The sequence below is a fragment of the Manis javanica genome, chromosome X (assembly GCF_040802235.1).
Source record: "Manis javanica isolate MJ-LG chromosome X, MJ_LKY, whole genome shotgun sequence".
NCBI classification, from domain to species: Eukaryota; Metazoa; Chordata; class Mammalia; order Pholidota; family Manidae; genus Manis; species Manis javanica.
The window spans coordinates 72478929-72504249 of NC_133174.1; the positions used below are offsets into that span (position 1 = coordinate 72478929).

Here is a 25321-nt window from a genome sequence, read left to right on the forward strand (position 1 = left end):
AGAAGAATAAAGCTGGAGGTATCATGCTCTCTGGTTTCCAACTGCACTATAAAGCAACAAAAACAGTATGGTACTGGCACAGAAACAAAGAGATCAATGGAACAGAATTGAGTCCCCAGAAATAAACCCACATACATATTGACAATTTGTGACAAAAGAATTGAGAATATGCATGGGAGAAAGGACAGTCTCTTCAATAAATAGTGTTGGGAAAACTGGTCAGCCACATGCGCAAGAATGAAACTAGAACGATATATTACACCATACACAAAAATGTACTCAAAATGGATTGAAGACCTGAAACCGTAAAACTCCTAGAAGAAAACAAGCAGTAATCTCCTTAACATTGGTCTTAGCAGTGTTTTTGTGAATCAGACTCCAAAAGCAAGGGAAACAAAAGCAAAAATAAACAAATGGGACTACATTAAACTAAAAGCTTCTGAACAGTGAAGAAACCCATTGTCAAAACACAATGGTACCCTACTGAATGGTAGAAGATATCTGCAAATCATATTCATACAACTCAATAACAACAATAAACAAAAAACCCATATTAAAAAATGGGCAGAGGATCTGAATAAAAATTTTTCCAAAGAAGACATATAGATGGCCAACAGGAAGATGAATGATGTTCAAAATTGCTAATTATTAGGGAAATGCAAATCAAAACCACAATTAGATATCACTTCATACCTGTTTGAATGGCTTTTATCAAAAAGATAAGAAATAACAAGTGTTGTAGTGGATGTGGAGAAAAGGGAACACTTGTGTATCATTAGTGGGATGTAAATTGGTGCAGCCCCTATGGAAAACAGTATGGAGATTCCTCAAAATTTAAGAATAAAACTACCATATAATCAAGCTATTCTACTATGGGGTATTTATTCAAATCATTTCACTCATGCCTAAATAAAATCTAAACATAGCAAAACAGAAACACATAGATTCAAATAACACATCGATGGTTTCAGAGGGGAAGGGGATTGAGGGGTAGGTGAAAGGGGTCAACTATAGGGTGATGGATGGTAGCTAGATTTGCTGAGGTGATCACTTTGTAGCATATACAGATATTAAATTATAATGTATGTCTGAATATACATATATATATATGAAACACAATCCTGGACAGTACACATTGAACTCTTGTAAATACACCCCACACAGGATGTAAATTAATCAAGGAATACAGGGTTAACAAGAGCCTCATTGTGGTCTGCCTCCATTCCCTCCATGGGAACTTCTGCCCTGAGCTTACAAAGTGAGTACAGAGTTTTCCTTCAGTAAGAGGGGAAAGGTTACAGGAAGAGTTTTGATGAACCAGATCAAGGCACACTCATGTGTGTACAGATGTCAGGGTTTGTTTTTTCTCCATTGTTACAAAATCAGTATATCCCATTCAGTAATACCTACATTTCATTTTCAATCATCCCCTATTTTCACCCAGACCTTTGTCTAGAAGGATTGCATACAAAAAATTTTTTAAAAATTTAAGGAAAAATATTTTTGTACAAAATACCCAGGGAAACGTATTTAGGAATTAGTCAGTACACAATCCTAACTTTTCAAATGCCTGTTCATAATTTCCCACCATTTTCACCCTAATCATTTATCTGATGAGCAGCCTAGAAATGATCAGTTCCTTTCTGGGGACAACATCATGTAGCAGACCAATTTCTATATTAAGGTGTAAATAACAGGAAAAATGTGAAGTAAGTATAAGCTATCAATCCATTGTTGCAAACTACAACTAATCTGGAAGTCAACAGTAAGCCAGCAGCAGTGACACATCCCTCAGAAAGAGTTCAGAGTCACCTCTATCAGGAGTGGGTGAAGTCACATACCCTGTGGTGTGCTGTGCCCCCCTCAATTTACAGTTTGGTCAGGAATCATACATTAGGAATGTAATTAGTCTCTATGTCAGAAATATAGTTGTCATTAGCATTTCTATTTTAGATGGTCATATCAGAGGACAACTCTTTCCTCTGGGCATTCATATATGATCCAGACAGTTCATCCATCATCAATGATGCTTCTATATTCTATGGCCACACAGAGGGGTGTCCTAAATCTTAAACAGTCCCAGAGTCTGAGTTCTATTCATTGATTGTATATATTTCACCAGACTTCAGTTTGGAACAGCTAGTGTTGAGGCTAAAACAGTTTCTCAGCAGACAGTATCAGATTTCAGCTCAAAGTCGTCTAGACAATAAAGATCTGTGAACTCCAAGATTCAAAATCACAAAACAGTAGATTTCTTTCAGCAGCAGCAAAGTCAAGACAGACACTGCACAGGGCCAGATAGTTGGTTCTAGTCCAAGTGACAAGCAAGGCTTTCCTAAGTCCATTTTATCTTACCAGTCTTGAGGTTCAAATTGACCTGCTCAAAAATATGCACATCCAGTCAGAAAAATCATAAGGCCGTAAGTACCAGACATTTGATGTAACAAGTGCTCATTAGCAACTATAAGCTGCTTTTAAAAACTTCAACTACATCTAGAGTTTGTCTCTCTTTTTATGTTGTCTCCCTTTTTTTGTTTTTACAGCAGTAATTTATTGTGAAATGGGAATTTTTATAAATCCCTACCAAGCTTTTCTTAATTACTTGCATAGTTGTTGCTTCACATGAAAGAAACTTCCCCAAATTAAAATAAATAGAAATGTTTTGATCAACTATGAATGAAGACAGTTTGTTGTATTAAATAATGAATCTCCTCCCATGACACCTAAGGAAACAGAGAAAATAAGTAATTGGCTCAAGCAACACATTTTATCAAAGACTCAGATAGCCACAAATAATTATAAAAATTATAATTTATGGGTATTTGTTCTGTTTCCAATATTCAAAGCACTTAAATTTCAAACTGTTCAAGAGTGACAAAAAGCAGAGGAGTTTTGTCCCATTAACAGTTTTTATGTGATGCTTTCTCTGATCGGGATGATTCTTCTACCATCATATCTGAACTCATCCTATACCCTTTCTTTTCTCCCTCTCTTTGTCTTCTCTCTGTCTTTCTCTCCCTCTCTCCCTCACACACACAGATACACAGTATGCATACATATTTCATCAATGCAATGCAAAGGTATTAATGAAGAGGATTGTGCAATGAATTATGGAGCAAAGTTCATGGATTAAGTGAAATTAAATTAGAACCTCCCTCAAAATAAATTCAGGACATCAGTTTGCCTCTTACATATCTCTTAATTGTCCAACATCCTTACACCTAGACATCTTACATATGGCTGGAAAGAATTTCCAGCTTGAAATAAATTTTTTTGGAAATTAGATCGAGCTGAATGAAAAAAGAGTAAATTCTACACTTTGATTTCTTAACATTAATAATCTGCTGCAATACTAATTTCAAGAGTTTAGGGAAATGCAAAACTAAACATATTTTTCTAAGAAAAGATTGCTGGTATTAGAATTTTAGTTTCTGTTTCAGCATTCCTTGGGCTCTCAGTATCTTGCATTTATTTGATACACATTTAATATGCTTAATACTTATTTAAGATAATCAAAATTAAATCTAAACTAGATTGGTTGAATAAACTGGTCTATCCATACAATGTAATAGTGTATATTCATAAAATTATAATGTAAAAATAGTGTTGCCGAAATGGAGAGGCATTCACCATATATTGCTAAATGAGAAAAATGGGTATAAACTATATATACACTCAACAAATATTTCTAGAACCCTTAGTAATTTCAATCATTGCTCTATGCTCTAAGGATACTGCAGTTACAAAAAAACAGAAAAAATTCCTTGTCTTAATATAGTTTACATTCTAATGAGAAGAGACATTAACCATAATAAATAATCAATAAGTTACATAGTATAGTATTAGGTGATAGAGGCTATGAATAAAAAGGAAGCAGGGAAGAAAGATGGATAATGCTAAGGGAGGTTAGAAGTTTTGAATAGGGTGTTCAGTAAAAGCCTCAGTGAGAAGATAACATTCAAGGAAATACTTAAAGAAATGAAGAAGCTAGCCATGCAGATACATGGGAAAAGGGCACTCTAGGCCAAGAGAGCAGAAATTTCAAAGGCTAATGTAAATAAGTGAAGGGAGAATTACAGGACATAAAGTTAGTAAATTAATAGAAATTCAGATTATATAGGACCTTGTGGACTTTTGCAAGGTCTTTGGCTTTTACTCCAATATGTGAATAATGGAAAGATTTTGACAGAGATATGGCATTATTTCCTTTATGTTATAATAGAATCACCTTTTTGATCCTTTGAGAATAGACTGGAGAGGGCAAGGATAGCCTCAAGTAGACTATGTAGAAGGCTATTTAGTGATCCAGATGAAAACTGATGAAGTTTTATACTGGACTGGTACAATTGGAGATGGTAAGAAGTGATCAGACTGGCCATGTGTTTTTAAAGTTATAGGCACAGGCTTTCCTGAGATTTGGATGTAGAATTTAATAAAAGAGAGAACTCAGGATAGTATCAAGAGTTTTGTCCCCGTCAAAAATATAGGGAATATTTACTGTTTTACTGTGATAGGAAAACAAATTTTGTGTCAGTGGATGGAAAAAGGCAACTTGGAGTTCAGACTTAGATACATTAACATTGAGATGTCAATTCAACAGTTAAGAAGTATAAAATAGGTAGTGGTACATATGAATGAAATTTAGAAGAGTAGTCTTATCTTAAAAATACATTTAAGAGATTAAATAGATAGATAATTGATCAACTGGTACATAGATGTCTCTGTATTATATTATCAAATGATTTATTGTAAAGAATTCCAAGGAATGGTTTATGGAGTAATCCAAGGATAAGATGTTAGGGATGTGAAGAAGGACCAACAAAGGAAACTGAAAAGGAGTGGCCAGTGAGATAGGAGGAAAAAAATCCTAAGAGGGTGCATGATGCATTGGAAGCTGAGTGAAGCCAGCATTTCAAGGAAAATGAAGTGACCAGCTGTATTAAATGTGAATGATAGGTCAAGAAAAATAAGGGATAAGAATTCCCACTGAATTTGATAGTACAAAGATCACTGGTGAGCCTGATAAAAATATTTTAAATAGAATAGTGTTGGCAAAAGTTTGAGTGGAGTGTGGTTTAAGAATCTCATAGAAACATGGTAAAAAGTTATTTCTAAATTTTTCCATTTTTCTCCTGAAAACTATAAAGAGTAGTAAGAATGGGGAAGCTCCCACAATCTAGATATCAAGTGAGACTAGAAGACAAGCTGTAAAGATTTGTAGCCAAAATTTCCCAGTACCAGAAGAATCTCATGACTGACTGTGATGTGATGGTATGCTGATGCAACAAGGAAAAATGAGAGGAGAGAAAGTGCCATTAATGGTAAATGTAATCAAAGAAACCTGAAAAACTGCCCTGACATCTGGCCTTTTCCTCTTCCAGAGTAATCATCTGTTAATTGCTTTTTCATAAAAATTGAAGTCATTCAAATGTCAAAGTGAGTTCTACTTCCAGTTAGGATGTAGAAGGTGGTATAGAATTCTTAGGCTAATTTTTATTCCCCATCTTCCTTGTTCTATTCCACTTTAATGATTAAGTAATACTAGGTAAACTACAAAAGCACGTTTTAAAAAAAATCTGTTAATTGATAATGCAAAACAACCTATGTGAGTTAATTTCCAAAGAGAGCTAAACTCTTCCAAGGTGAAGCAAGACCCCCAAGTAATTTAAACTCTGAAGGTATATATGATGGAGGAGTGTATTAATATCTATTGCTCTGTAACAAATTACTCCAAACATGGTGGCTTTAAAAAACAAACACTTATAATCTCACAATTCATGTGGATTATAAATCCAGGAGTGGCTTATTGGGGTGTTTCTAGTTCAGTTTATCTCATGAGGTTGCAGTCAAGTTATCACCCAGGGCTACATGGGGGAAAGTCTGCTTCCATGTTCCCTCAAGAACCTTTCCATAGTTTGTCTGAATGGTTTTATAACACAGCAGATGACTTTTCTCTCCCCAGAATTGTCTTACAACATAGTAGCTGGATTCTAAAGACATGTACCCAATAAGAAGCTGCATCCTTTTTATAACCTACTCGAAAAGTGACATAGCATCAATTTTCCCACAATTTAGTTACCAGAAGCAAGTCACAAATTCCAAGATACTCTCAAAAAGAGGCAATTAAGTTACATTTTTGGAGGGTAGGAGTGTCAAAGAATTTGTGGACATATCTTCCAAACCACTGCAAGGAGTGAACCCCCAAAAATACCAGGCATTCTCAGAATAAAGATAAACTAACTGAAATTTTAATAGTGCATCTGGACTAGCAGGACACATAGGAAACCAGAGGAGCGTCAGATAGAAAAGAAGTCCTTGCCACTCTATAATTCTTTTGCAAGGAGATTTATCCAAGTATATATAGCTTTTGAAGTATGGGTAGGGCAAGAGGGCAGAGAGATGAAAAATCTGGTGCCACAGAAGGCCACATTAGGAGCTAGAGATCAGATAGAAATCACCGTCGGCAGACAAACTTGGTAGTTGGATTGCAAAACACGGAGATCTCCAAAGTCTCATGGATTCTTACATACCAAGCCCTGCTGGAGGGAAGAGTGTGATCCTGCTCTTAAAACATTTGAAACCAATGTTGAACTAAAACTAATTAAAGCTGATCCAATCCAGATACTAATTAATCCCAGATGAAGAGAAATAAATTAATCCTTCACCCTAGCAGTTTAATAGAGAAAAGGGAGGGACCTCCGAATTCCTAGGGGAAAACATTAGTGCCTAATTTTCTTTCAGATACAATTGTATAAGTTTCCAGAATGTAATAAAAAATTGTAAATGAAGAAACATAAAAATAAGAATGTTAGCAAGATTAAAATGGGAAGAGTAGATACACCAAAAAGCCAGATTTTGAAGTTAAGTAATTTTAAAATCATAAATGTATTAAACAGTTTAGAGGAAACGATTAATGCAATGGGTTGAAAAGGAACTGGCAGACATTTTTTCCATACAGTCAATAGTTTAGGTTTGGTAGGCTATGTTGCATATTCCTTATTTTTTGCATTCCTTAAAAAGTATAAATGCAATTCATAGCATGCAGGCCAAACAAAAACAGGCCATAGTTTGCAAACTCCTGGGTTACAGGATGGAGAGTTTAATAAGAAAAATGGAAAATACTTTTTAAAAACTTATCAAGTGGAAATTCTATAACCAAAATATATAAAATTTGAAATGAAGAATTAGATAAAGGGGCTTTATCACATATTAATAACCACAGCAGATAAAAGAGTGTTAAAGAAATAAAAAAGCAAATCAGTAGGAATTTTCTGAAGAGAAGTACAAAAAGGAAAAAAGAATGAAAAATAAAAGTTGAGAAAAGTATCAGAGACCTGTGTGGAAAATATCAAATGTTATAACATGCATTTAATTGGAGATCTGAAAAGATAGAAGACAGAGAATAGGACCAAAAAAAATATTTGAAGATACAAAAGACTGAGGAACTTCAACCAATTGTGGACAATATCATGCCAAAGATCAAAGAAACCTACCAAACACCAAGCAGGATACTAAAAAAATAGAAAATCACACCTAGATAAATGACAGTTAAACCGCTAAAAGCCAAAGATAAAGATAGAGTATTTTAAAAGGAAAAGCGAATATAGTGCATTCACAGAATAACGATAAGACTTACATCTAATTTCTTATCAAAACAAGTCAAATACAGAAAGGATGGAAAAACACTTTACCTTCCTGCAGGTAGACAAAAAGGTCAATCCAGAATTCTGTACCCTTGAAATTATCATTCAAAGAGAAAAGTGGAGTAAATAACATCATCAAAATGGTGGAATAGGAGTTTTCTACCACCTTCCCCCCAAGAACACTGATTTTGACAACCACCAACAGAAGATAGTTCCTTTGTGGAAGTCTGGGAGTCCAGTGAAAAAGTTCCAGCATATCTTTGAAACAAAAATGTCCAAAATTGGAGAAACTGAAGAGACAAAGAGGTATGGTGTTCATAAGCTTCACCTGTGTCTCTGTACCTTCAAGGCAGCACAGCTTAAGGCTGAGAGAATTTTCCAGCCCACAGTTTCTCCCAAAGTCGAAATTTAGAGTATGTAAGTGCCCAGCTTCCCCAGCTGTGCAAAATGTTACCACATATCCACTTCCTTTTTGCCACATCCAGAATACTGAGGTTTGCTACACAACTGAGGGTTGCAAGAGGCTGCAAGAAAAGCAATCAGGGCTCTCAGAGGAGATTGAAGGGAGGCAGACCCTGTTAACTGCATTGTGGACGCTTAGCAGCAAGCCCACCCATGAACTACTGGGGACATTTCACCTGCAGATCCCCACAACTGGACCATGGGTACCCACAATGCACATGTACCCGCATTGCCAGCTCCATAGGAGCACCCATGAGGGTAGTAAGAGTAAACCTTTCAAGACAGTTAGTACACATGTACAGAAGCTGGCTCAACTCTGCAAGAGTGGGAGAAAGCACCCAAATTAGTGAATTTAACACTGCTGTAGGGAAAGCAAATGGGTGCTATGAGCACCCAAGTAGAATTTGTAGGATTGAAAGAAGGCATACAATCTTAAAAATTCCCTCCCAAGAGTGAACAAGAAGTGAGGAGTGGTTGCAGCCATAGGAAAAGCCAGAGAAACCCTCAGAATCCCTAGCAGGGCTCACTGCCAAAGGTATTTCTCTCTGGAAGCCAGTCAGTAAAGACTGGAGATGGTGACTCCCCTTTTTAATGCAGAGACAGCAACTCACGACTTCATGGAACATGAAAAAATCAAGGAAATATGGCACCACCAAAGAAGCATAATAATTTTCCAGCAATGCATACAAAAGAAATGAAGATCTTAAATTTCCCAATGAAGAATTCAAAAGAGCTGTTTTAAGGAAGCTCAGTAAACTGCAAGAAAACACAGAAAGATACTCAAAATAAATCAGGAAAACAGTACACAAATAAAATAAGTTTAACAAAGAAATAAAAAGCATAAAAAATAATCAAACAGAAACTCTGAAGATGAAGAATATAATAAATGAAATAAAAAATGCAATAGAGAATATCAACAGCAGATGCTCTGTGGAGTTCAAGTCAGATCATTTTAAATGATTCACTCAATGGAGAACAAAGAAAAAGAATGTAAAAGAGTGAAGAAATCCTATGTGTACTAAGGGGTACTATTATGAGAAACAATCTACACATTATAGGAGTCCCAAAAGAAGAGAGGGAGAAGGGGTAGAAAGTTTATTTAAAAAAATAATGGCTGAGATTTTCCCATTTGCAGAAGAGTTTTGAACAACCAAGTTCTTGCAGTTAATAGGGTCACCACAAAATTTTAACCCAAACAGATCTTCTCTAAGACACATCATAATAAACCTTTCTAAAGTCAAAGACAAGGAGAGAATTTTTAAACGGAGGAGTTCATCACTGCTCTATCTGCTTTACAAGAAATATTTTAAGGAGTTCTCCAAAGTGAAATAAAAGAACAGAAATTAGCAACACAAAAACATATGAAAATACAAAGCACACTGGTAAACATGAGTATATAGTCATGTCCAAAATACTCCAATATGGTATTACGGGGGTTTGATCCCTAAACTCTATCATAAAGAGGAAAGGACAAAGTATTAAAATAACTATAGCTATAACAAATTGTTAAAGTATACAAAATAAAAATCATGTAAATCTGATAGCAAAACCAAATTGTGGGAGGGGAGAGTAAAAAGGAAGAATTTTTGTATTCAATTTAAATTATTATCAGGTTAAAATAGATTCATATTTATAAGATGTTGTATGTAAGCCTCATGATAATCACAAAACAAAAAATCTACAGGTGATATACAAAAGATAATGAAAAGGGAATTAAAGCATACTACTACGGAAAACCATGAATTCACAAAGACAGGAAGAGAAGAAACTGACAAAAGAACTACAAAATATTCAGAATACAATAAAATGGTATTAGTAATTACTAATACTTATATTAGTAAATGGAAATGGATTAAATTATCCAATCATAAGGTTTAAAGTGGCTGAACTGATTGAAGAACAAGATTCAACTATACGTTGCCTACAAGAGATTCACATTAGCTTTCTCTTTTTTTTTTGTAGACAATTATTTTTTATTGAAGGGTAGTTGACACACAGTATTACATTAGTTTCAGGTGTACAACACAGTGATTCAACATTTATATACATGATAATTCTAGGTACCAGCTATCACCATACCAAGTTGTTACAATATTTTGACTATATTCCTTATGCTATACATTAAATCCCAGTTATTTATTTTACAATTGGAAATGTGTACTTTTTTTTTTTGTGAGGGCATCTCTCCTATTTATTGATCAAACGCTTATTAACTATAAAATTCTGTATAGGGAAGTCAATGCTCAATGCACAATCATTAATCCACCCCAAGCCTAATTCTCAACAGTCTCCAATCTTCTGAAGCATAACAAACAAGTTCTTACATGGAGAACAAATTCTTAGATAGTGAATAAGTTACATGGTGAACAGTACAAGGGCAGTCATCACAGAAATTTTCAGTTTTGATCATGCATTATGAACTATAAACAATCAGTCCAAAAGAATATTCGTTTGATTTTTATACTTGATTTATATGTGGGTACCACATTTCTCTCTTTATTATTATTATTTTTAATAAAATGCTGAAGTGCTAGGTAGATGCAAGATACAGGTAGAAAACATAGTTTAGTGTTGTAAGAGAGCAAATGTAGATGATCAGGTGTGTGCCTGTAGACTATGTGTTAATCCAAGCTAGACAAGGGCAATAAAACATCCACAGATGCAGCAGATTTCTCTCAGAACAGGGGGTGAGAGGTTCTAAGCCTCACCTCTGTTGATCCCCAATTTCTCACCTGATAGCCCCCCTGCGACTGTGCCTGTCTTAGGTTGTTCCTCCCTTGAGGAATCTTACCCGTCTCTGGCTAACCAGTCATCTTCCGGGGCCATACAGGGAAATGTAAAGTTGGTAAGTGAGAGAGAAGCCTTACTGTTTGAAAAGGTTGGTTTTTTACTTCTTTGCATATTTATGCCCTGTGGCTTCTATACCCAGCATTTGTCTTGAGGTATCTTTACCACTTGGAAGAATTATGATACACGGTAAATTCGATATGAGGCACGAATTTTATTTAAGGGTTGTAATTAGGAAGGAAAAAGAAAAGCTATAGAAGTAGCAGGCAGAAGAAAACATGGGAAGATTGATTATTTCTTTGACATATCTTCTTGTAGAGTAACTTCAGCATGTATAGGTTTTAAACTACTAATTAAATTGCACACACACATTAACATAATAGGAGTACAGTTACATAACCAAAGCATACCTATAATTCCCAGCCATCTCCAGTGAAACCAAGAAAACCAGTTAGGCACCTTAGGCATTTGTGAAAACTTATCTATGATACGGTGGATATTGTCCAACTGAACTTGAACAGTCTGAGAGAAATCAGACAAATTAAAATAGCCCATTCCTGGGAACTGTTCACATCCCATATGTTCTTTTAACAGTAAATAGTCTGTAGTTGTAAGATTTTGGAGTGCTACAATTTGCACTTCTCCTAATTCTTGGTTGAGTTCCAACAGTATAGATGCAGTCAAATTTGTTGTTTTACTGTATGCACAGGCCAGCTTATATATCTCCTTCTTCATTCCCATGGCAAGTACAGGAACCGGTGGGATGAGTGCATCTACACCTGTAGCAGCGCGTGGATCTTTGTTGGGGTTTTTTGATGATCATCTTCTGGCGTGAGTCTTCCAGAGAGTGCTGATGTTGGAAGTTCTTTTTCATATCGTATCTTAGTTCATTTTCGGGGTAGCCAACTTAGGCTTTGATCCTCTGTATAACCAGGTCCCCCCTATAAACCCCTTTACAGTCACTGTCCATCAGCATAGCAAAATGTTGTAGAATCACTACTTGTCTTCTCTGTGTTGTACAGCTCTCCCCTTTCTCCCAACCCCCCATGCATGCTAATCCTAACACCTCCCTTCTTCTTTTCCCCTCCCTTATCCCTCCCTACCCACCCATCCTCCCCAGTCCCTTTCCCTTTGGTACTTGTTAGTCCATTCTTCAGATTCTGCTGCTGTTTTGTTCCTTCAGTTTTTCCTTTGTTCTTATACTCCTCAGATGAGTGAAATCATTTGGTATTTCTCTTTCTCTGCTTGGCTTATTTCGCTGAGCATAATACCCTCCAGCTCTATCCATGTTGCTGCAAATGGTAGGATTTGCCATTTTCTTATGGCTGAGTAGTATTCCATTGTGTATAGGTACCACATCTTCTTTATCCATTCATCTATCAATGGACATTTAGGTTGCTTCCAATTCTTGGCTATTGTAAATAGTGCTGCGATAAACATAGGGGTGCATCTGTCTTTCTCACCCTTGATTGCTGCGTTCTTAGGGTAAATTCCTAGGAGTGGAATCCCTGGGTCAAATGGTAAGTCTGTTTTGAGCATTTTGATGTACCTCCATACTGCTTTCCACAATGGTTCAACTAATTTACATTCCCACCAGCAGTGTAGGAGGGTTCCCCTTTCTCCACAGCCTCGCCAACATTTGCTGTTGTTTGTCTTTTGGATGGCAGCCATCCTTACTGGTGTGAGGTGATACCTCATTGTAGTTTTAATTTGCATTTCTCTGGTAATAAGCGATGTGGAGCATCTTTTCATGTGTCCATTGGCCATCTGTATTTCTTTTTTAGAGAACTGTCTGTTCAGTTCCTCTGCCCACTTTTTAATTGGGTTATTTGTTTTTTGTTTGTTGAGGCATGTGAGCTCTTTATATATTCTGGACATTAAGCCTTTATCGTATCTGTCATTTTCAAATATATTCTCCCATACTGTAGGGTTCCTTTTTGTTCTATTGATGGTGTCTTTTGCTGTACAGAAGCTTTTCAGCTTAATATAGTCCCACTTGTTCATTTTTGCTGGTGTTTTCCTTGCCCAGGGAGATATTTACAGCACTATTTACAATAGCCAAGAATTGGAAGCAACCTAAATGTCCATTGATAGATGAATGGATAAAGAAGATGTGGTACATATACACAATGGAATACTACTCAGCCATAAGAAAAGGGCAAATCCTACCATTTGCAGCAACATGGATAGAGCTGGAGGGTATTATGCTCAGCGAAATAAGCCAAGCAGAGAAAGAGAATTACCAAGAAGAGGTCACTCATGTTTATGTCTAAGAGGTTTTTGCCTATGTTTTTTTCCAAGAATTTAATGGTTTCATGACTTACATTCAGGTCTTTGATCCATTTTGAGTTTACTTTTGACTATGGGGTTAGACAATGGTCCAGTTTCATTCTCCTACATATAGCTGTGAAGTTTTGCCAGCACCATCTGTTGAAGAGACTGTCATTTCCCCATTGTATGTCCATGGCTTCTTTATCAAATATTAATTGACCATATATGTCTGGGTTAATGTCTGGATTATCTAGTCTTTTCCACTGGTCTGTGGCTCTGTTCTTGTGCCAGTACCAAATTGTCTTGATTACTATGGCTATGTAGTAGAGCCTGAAGTTGGGGAGTGAGATCACCCCAACTATATTCTTCTTTCTCAGGATTGCTTTGGTTATTCGGGGTCTTTGGTGTTTCCATACGAATTTTTGAATTATTTGTTCCAGTTCATTGAAGAATGTTGCTGGTAGTTTCATAGGGATTGCAACAAATCTGTATATTGCTTTGGGCAGGATGGCCATTTTGACGATATTAATTCTTCCTAGCCACGAGCATGGGATGAGTTTCTATCTGTTAGTGTCCCCTTTAATTTCTCTTAAGAGTGACTTGTACTTTTCAGAGTATAAGTCTTTCACTTCTTTGGTTAGGTTTATTCCTAGGTATTTTTTTTATGCAATTGTGAATGGAGTTGTTTTCCTGATTTCCTTTTCTGTTGGTTCATCGTTAGTGTACAGGAAAGCCACAGATTTCTGTGTATTGATTTTGTATCCTGCAAATTTGCTGTATTCTGATATCATTTCTAGTAGTTTTGGGGTGGAGTCTTTAGGGTTTTTTATGTATCGTATCATGTCATCTGCAAATAGTGACAGTTTACCTTCTTCTTTACCAATCTGGATTCCTTGTATTTCTTTGTTTTGTCTAATTGCCATGGCTAGAACCTCCAGTACTATGTTAAATAACAGTGGGGAGAGTGGGCATCCCTGTCTAGTTCCTGATCTCAGAGGAAAAGCTTTCAGCTTCTCGTTGTTCAATATAATGTTGGCTGTGGGTTTATCATAGATGGCCTTTATTATGTTGAGGTACTTGCCCTTTATTCCCATTTTGCTGAGAGTTTTTATCATGAATGGATGTTGAACTTTGTCAAATGCTTTTTCAGCATCTATGGAGATGATCATGTGGTTTTTGTCTTTCTTTTTGTTATGTGGTGGATGATGTTGATTGACTTTCGAATGTTGTAGCATCCTTGCATCCCTGGAATGAATCCCACTTGGTCGTGGTGTATGATCCTTTTGATATATTTTTGAATTTGGTTTGCTAATATTTTGTTCAGTATTTTTGCATCTACGTTCATCAGGAATATTTGTCTGTAGTTTTCTTTTTTGGTGGGGTCTTTGTCTGGTTTTGGTATTAGGGTGATGTTGGCTTCATAGAATGAGTTTGGGAGTATTCTCTCCTCTTCTATTCTTTGGAAAACTTTAAGGAGAATGAGTATTATGTCTTCTATGTATGTCTGATAAAGTTCTTAGGTGAATCCATCTGGCCCGGGGGTTTTGTTCTTTGGTAGTTTTTTGATTACCGCTTCAACTTCGTTGCTGGTAATTGGTCTGTTTAGATTTTCGGTTTCTTTCAGGGTCAGTCTTGGAAGGTTGTATTTTTCTAGGAAGTTGTCATTTCTCCTAAGTTTCCCAGCTTGTTAGCATATAGGTTTTCATAGTACTCTCTAATAATTCTTTGTATTTCTGTGGGGTCCGTAGTGATTTTCCCTTTCTCGTTTCTGGTACTGTTGATTTGTGATTACTCTCTTTTCCTCTTAATAAGTCTGGCTAGAGGCTTATCTATTTTGTTTATTTTCTTGAAGAACCAGCTCTTGTTTTCATTAATTTTTGCTTTTGTTTTATTCTTCTCAATTTTATTTATTCTTCTTTAATCTTTATTATGTCCCTCCTTCTGCAGACCTTAGGCCTCATTTGTTCTTCTTTTTCCAATTTCGGTAATTGTGACATTAGACCATTTATTTGGGATTGTTCTACCTTTTTTAAATATGCCTGGATTGCTATATACTTTCCTCTTAATACTGCTTTTGCTATGTCCCACAGTAGTTGGGGCTTTGTCTTGTTGTTGTCGTTTGTTTCCATATATTGCTGGATCCCCATTTTGATTTGGTCATTGATCCATTGATTATTTAGGAGTGTGTTGTTAAGCCTCCATGTGTTTGTGAGCGTTTTTTCTTTCTTTGTACAGTTTATTTCTAGTTTTATACCTTTGTGGTCTGAAAAGTTGGTTGGTAGGATTTCAATCTTTTGGAATTTACTGAGGCTCTTTTTGTGGTCTAGAATGTGGTCTATTCTGGAGAATGTTCCATGTGCACTTGAGAAGAATGTGTATCCTGTTGCTTTTGGATGTAGAGTTCTATAGATGTCTACTAGTTCCATCTGTTCTAGTGTGTTGTTCAGTGCCTCTATGTCCTTACTTATTTTCTGTCTGGTGGATCTGCCCTTTGGAGTGAGTGGTGTGTTGAATTCTCCTAGAATGAATGCATTGCATTCTATTTCCTTCTTTAGTTCTGTTAGTATTTGTTTCAGGTATGTTGGTGCTCCTGTATTGGGGGCATATATATTTATAATGGTTATATCCTCTTGTTGGACTGAGCCCTTTATCATTATGTAATGTCCTTCTTTTTCTTTTGTTACTTTCTTTATTTTGACGTCTGTTTTGTCTGATACCAGAATTGCAACACCTGCTTTTTTCTCTCTGTTGTTTTCATGAAGTATCTTTTTCCATCCCTTGACTTTAAGTCTGTGCATGTCTTTGGATTTGAGGTGAGTCTCTTGTAAGCAGCATATGGATGGGTCTTGCTTTTTATCCATTCTCTCACTCTGTGTATTTTGATTGGTGCATTCAGTCCATTTACATTTAGGGTGATTATTGAGAGGTATGTACTTATTGCCACTGCAGGCTTTAAGTTTGTGGTTACCAAAGGTCCAGGGTTAGCTTCTTTTGCTATCTTACTGTCTAACTTAACTCACTTGTTGAGCTATCATAAACACGGTCTGATGATTCTTTATTTCTCTCCCTTCTTATTCCTCCTCCTCCCTTCTTCATATGTTGTGTGTTTTGTTCTGTGCTCTTTTTAGTAGTGCTCCCGTCTAGAGCAGTCCCTGTAGGATGCCCTGTAGAGGTGGTTTGTGGGAGGTAAATTCCCTCAACTTTTGCTTGTCTGGGAATTGTTTAATCCCTCCTTCATATTTACATGATATTAGTGCTGGATGCAGTAGTCTTGGTTCGAGGTCCTTCTGTTTCATTGCATTAAGTATATCATGCCTTTCTCTTCTGGACTATAGAGTTTCTGTTGAGATGTCTGATGATAGCCTGATGGGTTTTCCTTTGTAGGTAACCTTTTTTTTCTCTCTGGCTGCCTTTAATACTTTTTCCTTGTCTTTGGTCTTTGCCATTTTAATTATTATGTGTCTTGGTGTTGCCCTCCTTGGATCCCTTGTCATGGGAGTTCTGTGTACCTCTGTGGTCTGAGAGACCATTTCTTCCCCTAGTTTGGGGATGTTTTCGGCAATTATTTCTTCAAAGACACTTTCTATCCCTTTTTCTCTCTCTTCTTCTTCTGGTACCCCTGTAGTGTGGATGTTGTTCCATTTCATTTGGTCACTCAGCTCTCTTAGAATTCTTTCATTCCTGGAGATCCTTTTATCTCTCTCTGCATCAGCTTCTCTGCGTTCCTGTTCTCTGTTTTCTAGTCCATTAATGGTCTCTTGCATCTCATCCATTCTCTTTTGAAGTCTTTCCGGAGCTTCTTTTATTTCTGTATTCTCCTTCCTTAGTTCTTGCATATTTCTCTGCAAGTCCATCAGCATGGTTATGACTTTTGTTTTGAATTCTTTTTCAGGAAGACTGGTTAAATCTATCTCCCCAGTTTCCTTCTCAGGGGAAGATGTAGCAGATGCCGAAGCTGTCTGGGTTAGTCTTGTCTGGATCATATTTTTTTGTCTTTTCATGTTGACAGGTGCTATTGACTGTCAGCTGGGAGGGCCAAACTTTTCACTTGCTACGGCCTTTCTTTACTCGGAGAACTGCGACCCCTAGTGGCTTGTGTTGGGTAATTGCATGTAGACTGGGTCTTTGTGTCTTGCCCGGCCGATATGGAGGAATTTCCCTTTCTATGTGTGTGGTCTGCCTTAGGCTGTTTCTCTGCTTTCGCAGCACCCAGAGGTGTAATGGACCAGGGGGCTGTTTGGCTGTTTACCTCCGTGAGGGGTCTCAGAGCTGTTGCCCAGGGGGTTAGTGCGCCCGGTTTTCCCTATAATTTCCAGCCACTGGGCTGTGACCTGTGTTGTATCCATCCAGCTGTTATGTCCCTGTCCCTTTAAGACTTTCAAAAAGCACTCGCTTTTCTTTGTCACAGGCGCATCAGCTTCAGAACCCGCTCAGAGGTCTTGCTGCCGTATTTCCCTAGTTTCCAGCCCTCCACGCATGCACTGTGTCTGCGCTCTGGTGTGGGTGGCTGGGGCTGGGTGTTTAGCAGTCCTGGGCTCCCTCTGCCTCCCGCCGGGAGCTAGGGGTAGGTGTGCTCGGTCCCGCCAGGCCAGGAGTTGTATCTTACCCCTTTCACCAGGCGCTGGGCTCTCGCATGTGTGGATATAGTCTGGCTGTTGTCCTGTGTCTTCTGGTCTCTCTTTTAGGATTAATTATATTTGTTATATTTTCAAAAATATATATGTTTTTGGGAGGAGATTCCCACTGTCCTACTCACGCCACCATGTTGGCTCCCCACATTAGCTTTTAGGGCACAAATATACTGAATGAGAAAGGATGGAATGATATATTGCATGCAAATGGAAACCAAAAGAGAGCAGGAGTAGCTATGTTCACATAAGACAAAATAGACTTTAAGTGTCAAACAGTAAAAGGAGACAAAATGGTCATTATATAATGATAAATGGATCAATTCTTAATGAGGATATAACAACTATAGAAATGTATGCATCCAAGATTAGAGATCCAAAATATATTCATAAAATATTAACAAAACTGAATGAATAAATATGCAACAATACTATAATAGGGGATTTCAGCACTCCACTTTCAATAATGGATAAATCATTCATAAATAAAATAAATAAGGAAACATTGGACTGAACTATACTTTAGACCAAATAGACCTATGGGACAAACAAAACACTCTTGAACAACCAACAGATCAAAGAACAATCTTAAGTAAAATTAAGAAATATCTTGAAACAACCCCCCCCCAAAAGGAACCACAATATGCCAAAATGTATAAGATGCTTCAAAAAAAGTTCTGAGAAAGAAGTTTATAGTGACAACTGTATGTTAATAACAAGAACTTAAATTAACAACCTAACTTTAAAACTAAGGAAGCTAGAAAAAGTAAAAAACAAATTAAGCTTGAAGTTAGTAGAAGGAAGGAAATAACAAAGATCAGAGGAAAATAAATGAAAGGATACCAAAAAATAATTGAAAAAAATCAGTGGAACAAAGAAGTGGCTTTTTGAAAAGAAAAACAAAATTAGCAAATCTTTATCTAGACTCATGAAAAAAGAGAATACTCAAATAAATAAAATCACAAATGGAAGAGGACACATTATAACCAGTACCACAGAAATACAGTGGATCATTAGAGACTACTATTAATAATTGCATGCTAACAAATTGGATAACCTAGAAGAAAGGGATAAGTTCCTAGAGACATGCAACCTACCAAGAATTAATCAGAAGGAATAGAAAATATGAATAGACTGTTAATGAGTAAGAAGATTGAATCAGTAATTAAAAACCTCCAACAACAGATTATCCAACAACCGGATAGCTTCACTGATGTATCCTACCAAATTTTAAAGAATTAACACCAGTATTTTTCAAGTGTTTCCAGAAATGTGAAGAGGAAGGAACATTTCCAAACTCATTATACAGGGTCAGCATTGCCCTGATACCAAGCCAGATAAGGACATTATAATAATAGAAGATTGTAGACCGATATCTCTGGTGAATGAAGATGTAAAAATCATCAAGATACCAGTAAAATGATTTCAACAATACCTTAAGGGGAATATACATCATGACCACTTGGGATGTATTCCTTAATTGCAAGGATATATCGATATACACAAATCAATGAACATGATACACCATATTAATAGAATGATAGATAAACATCATATGATCATCTAAATAGGTGCAGAAAAAGCATCTGACAAGATACATGTTTTCATGATTTAAAAAAACTAAAAATATGAGAATAAAAGGAAAATACCTTAACATAATATAACATATACACAAATCCACACCTAACGTTATACTTAATGGTGATAGGTTAAAAGCTATGTCGCCAAGATCAGATACAAGAAAAGTGTTCTCATTTTCACCACTCCTATTTGAAATAGGAAATCTTAACCCAGAGCAATTAAGCAAGGAAAATAAATACAAGGCATCAAAATCAAAAAAGAAGAAATAAAATTGTATCTATTAACATATGATATGGTCTCAAATATAGAAAATCCTAAAGATACCACAAAAAACTGTTAGAACTAATAAAAATTTCAGTAGAGTAACAGGATATAAAACCAACATACAAAAAGCAGTTACATCTCTGTACACCAACAATGAACTATCTAGAAAAAGATAAAGAAAACAATCCCATTTATAATAGTATCAAAAATAAAATATTTAGAAATAAATTTAACCAAGTGAAAATTGTGTACACTGAAAACTATAAGACATTGGTGAAAGAATTTGAAGAAGACAAATGAATTAAAATATATTCTGTATTCATGGATGGAAGAATTAATACTGTTAAAATGTCCATGCTACTTAAAACCATTTATAGATTCAACATAATCCCTGTCAAACTTCCAGTGGAATTTTTCTCATAAATAGAAAAAGCAATACCAAAATTTGTATGGAATAGAAGACCCTGAGTAGCCCAAACAATTTTAATAAAAGAGAACAAAACTGGAGGCATCACGCCTCCTAATTTAAAACTATATTATCAGAAAATGTAATCAAAGCAGTACCGTACTGCCATAAAAATAAACACATGTAATACTGGAGTAGAATCAAGAACCCAGAAAAATAAATGAATGCATATATGGTCAACTTATGTTTGGCAGGGAACCACAAATACTCAATGGATAAAAGAAAGTCTCTTCAATAAATGGTTTAGGGAAAATTTGATGTTTTCATGAAAAGAAAATGAATTTGGACCCTGTCTTATGCCTATCACAAAAATGAACTCAAAATGGATTAAAGACTTAAAAGTGAGACCTGAAAACACAAACTCCTAGAATAAAATTTAGTAAAAAAACTTCTTGACATTTGTCTTGGCAATGATTTTGTGGATATGACACCAAAAGCAAAATTAAATATGTGGGACTACATCAAACTAAAAAGCTTTTGTACAGAAAAAGAAACATTCAGCAATATGAAAAGGCTACATAATGCAAGAAAATATTTGCAAACCATGTCTATTAAGGGGTTAATATCCAAAATATATAAGAAATCGCATGCTCAATAGCAGAAAACAAAACAACCCTATTAAAAATAGGCAGACTGAATACACTTTTTTTCCAAAGATACACAAATGGTATAAACAGGTACATGGAAAGGTGCTCAAAATTACTCATCAGGGTATTGCAAATCCAAACCGCAATGAGTATAAATCACCTCACACCTGTTAGAATGTCTATCATCAAAAACGCGAAATAACAAGTGTTACTGAGGATGATGAATGTGTTAACTAACCTTTTAGTAGGGATCGTTTAGCATTACACAACCACATCAAATCAGTACATAGTACACCTTAAACTACACAACATTGTATGTCAATTATATCTCAATAAAGCTGGATAAAAAAATGAAGGTGAATAAAGGACATTGTTCATGCAGAAAAATATCTGAGAGAAAATATCACCAGATTACAGAAACTACCAAAAAACACTCAAAATAATTATTCAGGATTAACAGAAATGATCCCAGATAGATGTTCCTATCTAGATATTATTTTTCCTTGTTTGTATTTATATTTTGATTGGTATTACTTTTTTGGTATCATTAATATACAATCACATGAGCAACATTGTGGTTACTAGATTCCCCCATTATCAAGTCTCCACCACATACCCCATTACAGTCACTTACAGTCACTGTCCATCAGAGTAGTAAGATGCTGTAGAGTCACTACTTGTATTCTCTGTGCTATACTGCCTTCCTTGTGCCCCCACATACACATTATGTGTGCTAATCATAATGCCCCTTTTCCCCTTCTCCCTCCCTTCCCACCCACCCTTCCCAGTCCCTTTCCCTTTGACAACTATTAGTCCATTCTTGGGTTCTGTGAGTCAGCTGCTGTTTTGTTCCTTTGGTTTTTGCTTTGTTGTTATGCTCCACAGATGAGTGAAATCATTTGGTAATTGTCTTTCTCCACCTGGCTTATTTCACTGAGCATAATACACTCTAGCTCCATCCATGTTGTTGCAAATGGTAGGATTTCTTTACTTCTTATCACTGAATTACATTCCATTCTGTATACGTACCACATCTTCTTTATCTATTCATCTACTACTGATGGACACTTAGGTTGCTTCCATTTCTTGGGTATTGTAAATAGTGCTGCGATAAACATAGGGGTACATCTGTCTTTTTCAAACTGGACTGCTGCATTCTTAGGGTAAATTCCTAGGAGTGGAATTCCTGGGTCAAGTGGTATGTCTATTTTTAGTCTATTGAGGAACCTTCATACTGCTTTTCCACAATGGTTGAACTAGTTTACATTCCCACCGGCAGTGTAGGAGGGTTCCCATTTCTCTGCATCCTCACCAGCATTTGTTGTTCCTAGTCTTTTCTATGTTGGCCATCCTAACTGGTGTGAGGTGATATCTCATTGTGGTTTTAATTGGCATTTCCTTGATAATTAGCGATGTGGAGGATCTTTTCATTTCCCTGTTGACCATCTGAATTTCTTCTTTGGAGAAGTATCTGTTCATATCCTATGCCCATTTATTAATAGGGTTATTTGCTTTTCGGTTGTTGAGGCGTGCGTGTTCTTTATATATTTGGGTGTTAACCCCTTGTCATGTATGTCATTCACAAATATATTCTCCCATAATGTATGATACATTTTTGTTCTGCTGATGATGTCCTTTGCTGTACAGAAGCTTTTTAGCATGATTTAGTCCCATTTCTACATTTTTGCTTTTGTTTCCCTTGCCCAAGGAGATGCATTCAGGAAAAAGTTGCTCATGTTTATATTCAGGAGATTTTTGCCTATGTTTCCTTTTAAGAATTTTATGGTTTCATGACTTATATTGAGGTCTTTGATCCATTTTGAGTTTACTTTTGTGTATGGGATTAGACAATAATCCAGTTTCATTCTTTTGCATGTAGCTATCCAGTTTTTCCAGAATCAGTTGTTGAGGAGCCTGTCATTTCCCCATTGTATATCCATGACTCTTTATCATATTTTAATTGACCATATATGCTTGGGTTTATATCTGGGTTCTCTAGTCTGTTCCATTCGTCTATGGGTCTGTTCTTGTGCCAGTACCAAATTGTCTTGATTACTGTGGCTTTGTAGCAGAACTTGAAGTTGGGGAGCATAATATCACCCGCTTTATTCTACCTTTTCAGGACTGCTTTGGCTATTCAGGGTCTTTTGTAGTTCCATGTTAATTTTCGAATTATTTGTTCCAGTTCACTGAAGAATGCTGTTGGTATTTTGATAGGAATTGCATTGAATTTGTAGATTGCTTTAGGTAGGATGGCCATTTTGACAATACAAATTCTTCCTATCCATGAGCACAGGCTGTGTTTCCATTTATTGGTGTCTTCTTTAATTTCTCTCATGAGCATCTTGTAGTTTTCAGAGAATAGGTTTTTCATTTCCTTGGTTAGGTTTATAAATACGTATTTTATTCTTTTGGATGCAATTGTGAATGGAATTGTTTTCCTGACTTCCCTTTTTGCCAGTTCATCATTACTGTATAGGAAGGCAACAGATTCCTGTGTAGTAATTTTGTATTCTGCAACTTTACTGAATTCAGATGGTAGATCTAGTAGTTTTGGAGTGAATTCTTTAGGGTTTTTTATGTACAACATCATGTCATTTGCAAACAGGGACAGTTTAACTTCTTCCTTGCCAATCTGGATGCCTTTTATTTCTTTGTGTTGTCTGATTCCCATGCTGAATAAAAGAGGAGAGAGTTGGCATCCTTCTCTTGTTCTTGATCTAAAATGAAAGCTTTCAGCATCTTGCTGTTAAGTATAATGTTGGGTGTTTGTTTGTCATATATGGCCTTTATTATGTTGAGGTACTTGCCCTCTATAGCCATTTGGTTGAGAGTTTTTATCATGAATTGGTGTTGAATTTGTCAAATGCTTTTTTGGCATGTATGGAGATGATCATGTGGATTTTGTCTTTTTGTTGATATGGTGGATGATGATGGATTTTCAAATGTTGTACCATCCTTGCATCCTTGGAATAAATCCTACTTGATCATGATGGATGATCTTATTTTTAAAAAATATATGGAACACTTCACAAATTTGTATGTCATCCTTGCACAGGGATCATGCTAATCTTCTTTGTATCATTCCAATTTTAGTAAATGTACTGCTGAAGTGAGCACGATGGATGATCTTTCTGATAAATTTTTGAATTCGGTTTGCTAATACTTTGTTGAGTATTTTTGCATCTATGTTCATCAGGGATATTGGTCTGTAATTTTCTTTTCTTGTGGTGTTTTTGACTGGTTTTGGTATTAAGGTGATTCTGGCCTCATAGAATACCTTTGGGAATGTTCCCTCCTCTTCTACTTTTGGAAAACTTTAAGGAGGATGGGTATTATGTCTTCACTACATGTTTGATAAAATTTAGCAATGAAACCATCTGGATGAAGGGGTTTGTTCTTAGGTAGTTTTTTTTATTACCAATTTAATTTCCTTGCTGGTAATTGGTCTATTCAGATTTTCTGTTTCTTCCTGGGTCAGCCTTGGAAAGTTGTATTTTTCTAGAAAGTTGTCCATTTCTTCTAGGTTATCCAGTTTGTTTGCATATAATATTTCATAGTATTCTCCATTAATTCTTTGTATTTCTGTGGTGTCCGTAATGATTTTCCCTTTCTCATTTCTGATTTTGTTTATGTGAGTAGACTCTCTTTTTTTCTTGATAAATCTGGCTAGGGTTTTAAGTATTTTTTTCATTTTCTCAAAGAACCACCTCTTGGTTTTCATTGATTCTTTCTATTGTTTTATTCTTCTCGATTTTATTTATTTCTTCTCTAATCTTTATTATGTTCCTCCTTCTACTGTCTTTGGGTCACATTTGTTCTTCTTTTTCTAGTTTTGTTAATTGTGAGTTTAGGCTGTTCATTTGGGATTGTTCCTCTTTTCTGAGGTAGGCCTGTATTGCAATATACTTCCCTCATAGCATAGCCTTAGCTGCATCCCCCATATTTTGTGGTATTGAATTATTGTTGTCATTTGTCTCCATATATTACTTGATCTCTGTTTTTATTTGGTCATTTATCCATTTATTATTTAGGAGCATGTTATTAAGCCTCCATGTGTTTGTGGGCCTTTTCACTTTCTTTGTGTAATTTATTTCTAGTTTCATACCTCTGGGATCTGAGAAGCTGGTTGGTATAATTTCAATCCTTCTATATATACTGAGGCTCTTTTTTTGGCCTAGTAAATCATCTATTCTTGAAAATGTTCCATTTGCACTTGAGAAGATTGTGTATCCTCTTGCTTTTGGATGGAGTGTTCTGTAGATGTCCATTAAATCCATCTGTTCTACTATGTTGTTCAGTGCCTCTGTCTCCTTTCTTATTTTCTGTCTGGTTGATCTGCCCTTTGGACTGAGTGGTGTGTTGAAGTCTCCTAAAATGAATGCATTGCATTCTATTTCCTGCTTCAATTCTGTTAGTATTTGTTTCACATATGTAGTGCTCCACTGTTGGGTTCATAGATATTTATAATAGTTATATCCTCTTGTTGGACTGACCCCTTTATCATTATTTAATGTCCTTCTTTGCCTTTTGTTACTTTTTTTAAGTCTATTTTGCCAGATACAATTACTGCAACTACTGCTTTTTTCTCCCTGTTAGTTGCATGAAATATCATTTTCATTCTTTATATGT

At 36.0% G+C, this 25321-nt stretch overlaps 1 non-coding gene and 1 pseudogene across 1 annotated transcript; one reads left to right on the forward strand and one right to left on the reverse strand.

Annotated features, from left to right (window-relative positions):
- LOC108396211 (uncharacterized) overlaps positions 1-25321 on the forward strand; it is a 168003-nt pseudogene that overhangs the window by 126818 nt on the left and 15864 nt on the right.
- Positions 23703-23809, reverse strand: LOC118969871 (U6 spliceosomal RNA). The gene has a single exon (XR_005057699.1). It is a non-coding gene; the product is annotated as a U6 spliceosomal RNA (small nuclear RNA).